The following is a 9,617-nucleotide window of genomic DNA, read 5'->3' on the forward strand; positions in this document are numbered from 1 at the left end:
CTCGAAAGAATTGAGTGGGAGGATGGTGGAGACTTGATAAGGTTATTGAACCGTCACTTCGACTAGTGTGTAGCAGGGCACAGGAAGTTGTTCCTGTGGCACCTACACCAATTGAAGTGGAAGCTGATGATAGTGATCATGAAACTTCGGATCAAGTCACTACCAAACCTCGTAGGACGACGAGGATGCGTGCTACTTCAGAGTGGTACGTGATCCTGTCTGAGATATCATGTTGTTGGACAATACTGAACCTACGAGCTATGGAGAAGCGATGGTGGGCCCATATTCCGACAAATGGTTAAAAGCCATGAAATCCGAGATAAATGGATCTTTGAGAAGAAGACGGACGTGGACGGTAATGTTACCGTCTATGAAGCTCGACTTGTGGCAAAGAGTATTTCCACAAGTTCAAGGAGTTGACTACGATGAGATTTTCTCATCCGTAGCGATGCTTAAGTCCGTCGGAATCATGTTAGCATTAGCTGCATTTATGAAATCTGGCAGATGGATGTCAAAACAAGTTTCCTTACCAGTTTTCGTAAGGAAAAGTTGTATGTGATACAATCAGAAAGGTTTTGTCGATCCTAAGGATGCTAAAAGGTATGCTGGCTCCAGCGATCCTTCCATGGATTAGAGCAAGCATCTCGGAGTCAGAATATACACTTTGATGGAGTGATCAAAGTTTTTGGGTTTATACAAAGTTTGTTAGAAACTTGTATTTACAATAAAGTGAGTGGGAGCGCTACAACATTTCTGATAAGTATATGTGAATGACATATTGTTGATCCGAAATGATGTAAAATTTCTGGAAAGCATAAAGGGTTGTTTGAAAGGAGTTTTTCAAAGGAAGACCTGGATAAAGCTGCTTACATATTGGGCATCAAGATTTATAGAGATAGATCAAGACGCCTGATGATACTTTCAAAGAACGCACACCTTGACATGATTTTGAAAGAGTTCAAAATAGATCAACAAAGAAGGAGTTCTTGGCTGTGTTACAAGGTGTGAGTATTGAGTAAGACTCAAGACCTGACCACAGCAGAAGAGAGAGAAAGGACGAAGGTCGTCCCCTATGCTTTAGATGTAGGCTCTACAGTATGCTATGCTGTGTACCGCACATGAAGTGTGCCTTGCCATGAGTTGGTCAAGGGGTACAATAGTGATCCGGGAATGGATCACATGACAGCGGTCGAACTTATCCTTAGTATCTAGTGGACTAAGGAATTTTCTCGATTATGGAGGTGGAAAGGAGTTCGTCGTAAAGGGTTACGTCGATGCGAACTTTGACACTAATCCGGATGACTCTGAGTAGTAAACCGGATTCGTATAGTAGAGCAATTATTTGAAATGGCTCCAAATAGCGCGTGGTAGCATCCACAAGATGACATAGATATTCGTAAAGCACACACGGATCTGAAAGGTTCAGACCCGTTGACTAATAACCTCTCTCACAAAGCATAACATGATCGAACCAGAACTCATTGAGTGTTAATCACATAGTGATGTGAACTAGATTGATGACTCTAGTAAACTCTTTGGATGTTGGTCACATGGTGATGTGACCTGTGAGTGTTAATCACATGGTGATGTGGACTAGATTATTGACTCTAGTGCAAGTGGGAGACTGTTGGAAATATGCCCTAGAGGCAATAATAAATAGGTTATTATTATATTTCCTTGTTCATGATAATCGTTTATTATCCATGCTAGAATTGTATTGATTGGAAACTCAGATACATGTGTGGATACATAGACAACACCATGTCCCTAGTAAGCCTCTAGTTGACTAGCTCGTTGATCAATAGATGGTTATGGTTTCCTGACCATGGACATTGGATGTCGTTGATAACGGGATCACATCATTAGGAGAATGATGTGATGGACAAGACCCAATCCTAAGCCTAGCACAAGATCGTGTAGTTCGTTTGCTAAGAGCTTTTCTAATGTCAAGTATCATTTCCTTAGACCATGAGATTGTGCAACTCCCGGATACCGTAGGAATGCTTTGGGTGTACCAAACGTCACAACGTAACTGGGTGGCTATAAAGGTGCACTACAGGTATCTCCGAAATTGTCAGTTGGGTTGATACGAATCGAGACTGGGATTTGTCACTCCGTGTAAACGTAGAGGTATCTCTGGGCCCACTCGGTAGGACATCATCATAATGTGCACAATGTGACCAAGGAGTTGATCACGGGATGATGTGAGTTACGGAACGAGTAAAGAGACTTGCCGGTAACGAGATTGAACAAGGTATCGGGATACCGACGATCGAATCTCGGGCAAGTAACATACTGATAGACAAAGGGAATTGGGTACGGGATTGATTGAATCCTCGACATCGTGGTTCATCCGATGAGATCATCGTGGAACATGTGGGAGCCAACATGGGTATCCAGATCCCGCTGTTGGTTATTGGCCGGAGAACGTCTCGGTCATGTCTGCATGGTTCCCGAACCCGTAGGGTCTACGCACTTAAGGTTCGGTGACGCTAGGGTTGTAGAGATATTAGTATGCGGTAACCCGAAAGTTGTTCGGAGTCCCGGATGAGATCCCGGACGTCACGAGGAGTTCCGGAATGGGCTGTAGGGGGTGCGCCTTGGCCTATATGGGCCAAGGGCACCAGCCCCAAGAGGCCCATGCGCCAAGAGATAAAAAAACGGAGAGTCCTAAAGGGGGAATGCCTTGGGGAGGAAGGACTCCTCCCTGGCCGCACCCTTCCTTGGAGGATGGGCCAAGGCTGCGCCCCCCCTCTCCCTTGGCCCTATATATAGTGGGGGGAGGGAGGGCAGCAAGAACCTAAGCCCTGGCGCCTCCCTCTCCCTCCCGTAACACATCTCCCTCCTCCCGCAGCGCTTGGCGAAGCCCTGTTGGAATCCCGCTACTTCCACCACCACGCCGTCGTGCTGCTGGATCTCCATCAACCTCTCCTCCCCCCTTGCTGGATCAAGAAGGAGGAGACGTCGCTGCTCCGTACGTGTGTTGAACGCGGAGGTGCCGTCCGTTCGGCGCTCGGTCATCGGTGATTTGGATCACGACGAGTACGACTCCATCAACCCCGTTCACTTGAACGCTTCCGCTCGCGATCTACAAGGGTATGTAGATGCACTCCCCTTCCCCTCGTTGCTAGATTACTCCATAGATTGATCTTGGTGATGCGTAGAAAATTTTGAATTTCTGCTACGTTACCCAACAGAATCAAGACTCGGATTTGTCACTCCGTGTAAACGGAGCGGTACCTCTGGGCCCACTCGGTAGGACATCATCATAATGTGCACAATGTGACCAAGGAGTTGATCACGGGATGATGTGAGTTACGGAACGAGTAAAGAGACTTGCCGGTAACGAGATTGAACAACGTATCGGGATACCAACGATCGAATCTCGGGCAAGTAACATACCGGTAGACAAAGGGAATTGTATACGGGATTGATTGAATCCTCAACATCGTGGTTCATCTGATGAGATCATCGAGGAGCATGTGGGAGCCAACATGGGTATCCAGATCCCGCTGTTGGTTATTGACCGGAGAGTCGTCTCGGTCATGTCTGCTTGTCTCCCGAACCCGTAGGGTCTACACACTTAAGGTTCGGTGATGCTAGGGTTATAGAGATATTAGTATGCGGTAACCCGAAAGTTGTTCGGAGTCCCGGATGAGATCCCGGACGTCACGAGGAGTTCCGAAATGGTCCGGAGGTAAAGATTTATATATGGGAAGTCTTATTTTGGTCGCCGGAAAAGTTTCGCACTTTATCGGTATTGTACCGGGAGTGCCGAAAGGGGTCCGGGGGTCCACCAAGGGGGTCCACCAGCCCCGGGGGGCCACATGGGCTGTAGGGGGTGCGCCTTGGCCTATATGGGCCAAGGGCACCAGCCCCAAGAGGCCCATGCGCCAAGAGATAAGGAAAAGGGAGAGTCCTAAAGGGGGAAGGCACCTCCGAGGTGCCTTGGGGGGGAAGGACTCCTCCCTGGCCGCACCCTTCCTTGGAGGAAGGGCCAAGGCTGCGCCCCCCCTCTCCCTTGGCCCTATATATAGTGGGGGAAGGGAGGGCAGCAAACCCTAAGCCCTGGCGCCTCCCTCTCCCTCCCGTGACACCTCTTCCTCCCCGCTTGCGCTTGGCGAAGCCCTGCCGGGATCCCGCTACTTCCACCACCACGCCGTCGTGCTGCTGGATCTTCATCAACCTCTCCTCCCCCTTGCTGGATCAAGAAGGAGGAGACATCGCTGCTCCGTATGTGTGTTGAACGCGGAGGTGCCGTCCGTTCGGCGCTAGGATCATCGGTGATTTGGATCACGACGAGTACGACTCCATCAACCCCGTTCTCTTGAACGCTTCCGCTCGCGATCTACAATGGTATGTAGATGCACTCCCCTTCCCCTCGTTGCTAGATTACTCCATAGATTGATCTTGGTGACTCGTAGAAAATTTTGAATTTCTGCTACGTTCCCCAACATCATGATCATCATGCCAAAATGCCACTTGTCCAAAATCTGCTTCAAATTCAAATTCAAATTGCATGTCAAATATTTGCTTCTTCTTTCATGCAATTAAAATAGTTCATCCTATGGCAAATAATCCCTAGATATTTGTCATGTTGAAGCCAACATTTTTGGAATTCCCAAATTGCCCTTGGGAATTTATTACCTGGTCCAGCAGTATTTAAGATGTCCTTTTCCATTTCTAAAATTGCTTGAACAATTCCTTTGGCCCTGAAACTTTTTAGGCAACACCACAACGTTGAACCTGAATTATTTGCTAAGTTTCACATTCAACAAAAAATCATTTGATGCCTTGATTTCATCCAAAACAGTAGCTATCCTTTTTTCAATAGAAATAAAAGAAAAGGAAAAAGACAAAAGCAAATAAAAAGGGGAGCCGCCCGGCCTAGCTGGGCCTTGAGCTAGCCAGTCGGCCCACCCCGCACTTCCCCTGGCCTATATGGCCCTATCCCCCGAAACCCTAAACCGCGATCCCCACTCCCCTCGATCCCTCACTCTCCCCACGCCTCCTCTGTTCCTTCTGATCGGGATAAAGGAGATCGGCCCGACCCCGCCGACGAACGCCGCCCCACCCTTGGCGTGTCGCCACCTCGCCCCGCTGCCCACCTCGCCGGCGCCCGCCTTCTCGTCCCGCACGGCGCCCGGCCCCCCTCGACCCGGACAGGATCGGGATCGACCCCGCGCCGCCCCGACGCCCGTCGTCACCGACCGCGCCGACGCCGCCTCACCGCCGGACTGCCTCGTCCCCGCTTCTCCCTCGCCGTCCTCCTCTCTCCAATGATGTGAGCGACCCCCCTCTCCTCTCTGCCCTGCTCAGTGCGCCCGTCACCGTCGCCACTCGCACGTCCGCCCGCGCCCTGCCGTGCCCCCCCCCCCCCCCCCCCCCCCCGTGGGGGCCGCGCCCAACGCGCGCGTCCGGCCACGACCTTGGCCGCCCTACGCGCGCTTGCCCGCACGCGCCCGCACCCGCGCCCGTGCCTACGCCCGCGCTACATCTTTCTTTGCCGCGCGCTGCTTCTGTTGCTCTACCCCTGCTGCTAATTGCTCTGTCGCCGCTGGCTGCTGCTATTGCCGCCGCCCCGGCGCGCCCGCGCACCTCCCCCCGCACGCTGCTGCTCGTTGCTTCGGCTAGCGCAGCCGTCCGCCCCCACACGCGCCTGCCGCCGCGCTGCTGCAGCCCGATCACGGCCTCCGCTTGCAGGCCCTACCGCACACCGCTGCCGGCGCCGCCCTGTCCCCTCGCCCCGCCACGCCGCTGCTCCGGCCGCGGCCACGAGCCACGCGCCGGCCCCCTTCCTCCCCCCCCCCCCCCCCCCCCCGCTGGCCGCGTCGGGCGCCGGCGTACACACGCCCGCTCCGGCCCCGTTCCGGCCTCGCCTCGTTACCGGGCAGGGCTGCGGCTTCGCCCGCACTCGCCTTCCCGTATGCCCTTTAAGGCCCCTGTGCCTATGACCAGTGGGCCCGGCCCCAGAACCTTAAAAAAAGAATTAAATAATAATAATAAATAAAATAATTAATTAGTGAATTAATTAAGTTAATTAGCTCTGTTTAGTGATCTAATTAATTAGTTAGTTTAATTAAACAGTAATTAGATTAGTTAAACCCTAATTAGATTAAACAGGGTATGACAGCTGGGACCCACACGTCAGTTTGACCCATTCAACGCCCCGTTGACTGCTGACGTCATGCTGACGTCATGATGATGTCAGCATGCACTATTCCGGATATTGTTGATTTAAAATAATTAAATAAATCCTAAAAATGTTTTAAATCTTTAAAAATTAATGTAAAATAATCCGTAGCTCGGATGAAAATACGTTATACTGAAAGTTGTTCAGAACGACGAGACGTATCCGAATACGCGGTCGGTTCATCTGTCACATGCCCCTAGCATAGCGAACATGCAACCTTTCCCCTCCCTTTCGTTTGTCCGAATATGCCAAACTTCGGGAAAACATTCCCGGATGTTGTCCCCCTTCGCCGGTATCGCGTAGTACTACGTTAGAACATGCCTAGTGCTGCTTATTGTCATGTCATGCATCGGTGTGCCTTGTATTTACTGTTTCTCCCCCCTCTTCTCTTCGGTAGACCCCGTGGCGGCTGCTGATGCCGCTATGATCGACTACGTCACCGACGACCCCTCCTTGTGTGAGCAACCAGGCAAGCCCCCCCCTTTGATCATCTCGATATCACCCATTCCATTCTCTCATGCTTGCATTAGATTTTGCTACTGTTATTGTTTGCTCCTATTCTGATGCATAGCCTGCTTTTGTAACCTGCTCATTGTTAACTACCTGCTTATCCTAAACTGCTTAGTATAGGTTGGTTAGTGATCCATTAGTGACCCCACCTTGTCCTTGTTGCCCCTGCTTCATCATTGAAGACCCGATCAACGGGATCGAAGACCAGGCCCCGGCACCGCACATCACTTTCCCCTTAGTTGCTCGACACTACTGGGTTCCTATCGAGTGCTGAGGGTGAGACCTCTACAGCACTTCTGATGTTAACCCTATAGTGTAGTTATTCGGTCATGGTCATCGAGGGTGATTCCGCCTTAACCACTTCCGATACGACTCTGTCGTGCAACCCCTCAAGTGTGAACCTCGGGGTGGTTCCTCTTACGTTCACCTTGATGATTACATCGAGTGGAATTCACCGGGGGTGATTCCTCAGGTTTTCCCCTTGATGTTTGGACACACGGATACTTGGACTTTACAACTGTTACTTGGAAGGGCGGGTCGACCCTGAGGGGTACCCGCGAGTGATGTGGAGACGGGTTGACCTGGAGGGTGCCCGCGAGATAATTATGAGGCGTGGCCGGGCATTCCTAGCCCTTGCCGCAAGTCCTCGAGACGGGGCAACGGGGTCACATCTTTCGTGAGTCTCTGCTTGTTACCGCGTGCTCCTAATCCACTACGATTTGGATATTTGATCCGAGGGGCCTCTGGTCTGATAGCACTAACCATCACGTGGGCATAGTATGGGCGTTCTGCGTCGTATACATCAGTCGAAGCTTAATAGACGTCAGCGACTGAGTGGCGCGCGTCGGGTTGGACTGGAAGCACCTGCCTTTTTTCAGGAGGTAGCTAGGTCTGCTCACGGGCCGCGTTCGCAACGTGCAGGAGTTCCCGGGGCGATGGCCCATGACCCCTGGGGGTATAGGTTTAGTCCGGTGTGCTGACCTCTCTATTAGTCCTAAGTCGGGTGCGGCGTATTGTTTGGCCGAGGCCGAGCATGACCCAGGAAAGTGTGTCCAGCCGGAGTCAATTGAGCGTGGTGGGTAAGTTGGTGCACCCCTGCAGGAAAGAAAACATTTATCGATAGCCTGTCCTATGGTAACGGACACTTGGAGTTGTATCCCGATCGATACAACTAGAACTGGATACTTGAGATGAGACATGGATATGAGAAATGGATAGTATGGCTCTGGGATTGCTTTCTCACAGGGAGTCGAGAAAGGATCTCTGTCTGAGGTTGATAACACTACTACTACTTTACTTTATGCTACTCTACTCCCTCCTGTTGCTGCAAGATGATGGTTTCCAGAAGATGCTAGTCTTCGATAGGCTAGGCTTCCCCCTTCTCTTCTAGCATTCTGCAGTCCAGTCCACAGATACAACCCTGTTCATTGATACCGATGCATATGTAGTGTAGATCCTTGCTTGCGAGTACTTTGGATGAGTACTCACGGTTGCTTTGCTCTCCCTTTCCCCCCTTTCTTCTTCTTTCCGGTTGATGCAACCAGATGTCGGAGCCCACGAGCCAGATGCCACCGTCGATACCTACTACTACGTGGAGACCGCCGACGACCAGGAGTAGTTAGGAGGCTCCCAGGCAGGAGGCCTTGCCTTTTCGATCGTAGATGCTTTTGTGCTGGCCTTCTTAAGGCAAACTTGTCTAACTTATGTCTGTACTCAGATATTGTTGCTTCCGCTAACTCTTGTGTATTCGAGCTTATGTATTCGAGCCCTCGAGGCCCCTGGCTTATAATATAGAGCTTGTATTATTTTATTTTGTGTCTAGAGTTGTGTTGTGATATCTTCCCGTGAGTCCTTGATCTTGATCGTACACATTTGCGTGTATGATTAGTGTACGATCGAATCGAGGGCATCACAGATGATTACCGGCCAAAGCTACGGAGTCATAGTCATGAAGCACTTGACCATGTGCAAGATGACGTAAGCTCCAATACCGCCCAAGATGTAGCATTTAAAAGACCGTATTTCCATCAAGCCAACCCCTATGGAAATGGCGAGTGCTCGCCCTAGCCATGCCCCCTCCTCCCCTTCCAGGTTTTGCTGCCCCCATGCCTGCCCGGCCCTGCTCCTCCAGGCCTTCCGCACCCCCGTCCTTGTCACCCCCAGGCCTTCCTGCCCTCTGGCCTCACTGGCGCTTCTGGCGGTGGGCGAATAGGCGGTCGAGGGAGGGACCATGGCACTGGACCAAACATGGCCAGATCCTTCACAAATGGCTTGTCCCTTCTGTAGAACATAGGTGCGCATCCTGTGAATTTGAAATAAAAAATTAAGATCACATAAATGCAAATAAAACAATTCACGTCGATCCTCTTTGTCCCCCTACGCTTGTTCGTCTCCAACTCCAGGGCTGGCCCATAGGCCGGAAAAAGAGGGTGACCGCCAAGAGCTCCAAATATTAAATATGGTACGAACTACTATAGTATTATCTATCAAGTCATATTATCTATTATGTTCAAAAGATTACTGCAAACATGTAAATTAACATTCTAATTTTACAGGAGAAAATCAACGTCACGGCAAACTAAGAACCAATCTGCTAGGCAAAATATCACATCTAATTTTAATTTTACAGGAGAAAATCAACATCACGATTGCAGCTCATCCCCTTCCTGCCGTGCCCTTCTGGCGTCGTCCCCTCCTGACACCTCGAACCTTCAACCACTTCCGTAGGGCGCCGCCTCCGGAGAGATTAATCTCCTCAATCCTTGGGTGTGGCGCCCGATCTGACCTTTGATCAGATTAGTTCAGAAAGTTTATTTCCAGTTCCCGTCTTCTTGATTGATCTCTTTTAGCCAACGAAATAAATCGGACGATCCTCAAAATCCGGTGAAAACTAGCATAGAAATCGCAGCGGCGT

The 9,617-nt window shown here is 50.7% G+C and overlaps 1 long non-coding RNA gene across 1 annotated transcript; it reads left to right on the plus strand.

Moving 5' to 3' along the window:
* Nucleotides 1–4,988: 4,988 nt before the first annotated feature.
* On the plus strand, nt 4,989–8,513 carry LOC141027844 (uncharacterized). The gene is made up of 3 exons (XR_012189820.1): nt 4,989–5,284; nt 6,591–6,662; nt 8,248–8,513. It is a non-coding gene; the product is annotated as an uncharacterized lncRNA (long non-coding RNA).
* The last annotated feature ends 1,104 nt before the right edge of the window (nt 8,514–9,617 follow it).

This window comes from Aegilops tauschii, chromosome 7 (genome assembly GCF_002575655.3).
Source record: "Aegilops tauschii subsp. strangulata cultivar AL8/78 chromosome 7, Aet v6.0, whole genome shotgun sequence".
Taxonomy (NCBI): Eukaryota; Viridiplantae; Streptophyta; class Magnoliopsida; order Poales; family Poaceae; genus Aegilops; species Aegilops tauschii.